Source organism: Schistocerca nitens, chromosome 5 (genome assembly GCF_023898315.1).
Source record: "Schistocerca nitens isolate TAMUIC-IGC-003100 chromosome 5, iqSchNite1.1, whole genome shotgun sequence".
In the NCBI taxonomy this organism is placed as follows: Eukaryota; Metazoa; Arthropoda; class Insecta; order Orthoptera; family Acrididae; genus Schistocerca; species Schistocerca nitens.
The window spans coordinates 781,418,985-781,419,546 of record NC_064618.1 but is presented as its reverse complement, the minus strand read 5'-3'; the positions used below and the strand labels follow the sequence as shown (position 1 = coordinate 781,419,546).

The following is a 562-nucleotide window of genomic DNA, read 5'->3' as shown; positions in this document are numbered from 1 at the left end:
GTTAAGCTGATTGTGTGATAGTTCTCGCAGTTACCTGCACTTGCTATCACACCTTTCCATTTTTCTGGATGATGATGTTTGGTTCGTGGGGCGCTCAACCGCGCGGTCATCAGCACCCATACAATCCAATTTAGCCACTGTCACGAATGATGATGATGATGATGATGAAATGATGAGGACAACACAAACACCCAGTCCCCGGGTAGGGAAAAATCCCCAACCTGACTGCGAATCGAACTCGGGACCGCCGGCCGGTGTGGCCAAGCGGTTAAAGGCGCTACAGTTTGGAACCGCGTGACCGCTACGGTCGCAGGTTCGAATCCTGCCTCCGGCATGGATGTGTGTGATGTCCTTAGGTTGGTTAGGTTTAAGTAGATCTAAGTTCTAGGGGAATGATGACCTTAGAAGTTAAGTCCCATAGTGCTCAGAGCCATTTGAACCGTTTGAACTCGGGACCCTGTGGTTCAGAGGCAGCAACACTAGCCACTAGACCACGAGCTGCGGACATTCCATTTTTCTGTACATTTTTCTGTATGTTATTATTGTCAGCAGCTCGGATGCA

The 562-nt window shown here is 49.5% G+C and overlaps 1 non-coding gene across 1 annotated transcript; it reads left to right on the top strand.

The window, feature by feature from the left end:
• The first annotated feature begins 250 nt into the window (after window positions 1–250).
• On the top strand, window positions 251–334 carry Trnap-ugg (transfer RNA proline (anticodon UGG)). Its single transcript has one exon. It is a non-coding gene; the product is annotated as a tRNA-Pro (tRNA).
• Window positions 335–562: the final 228 nt, after the last annotated feature.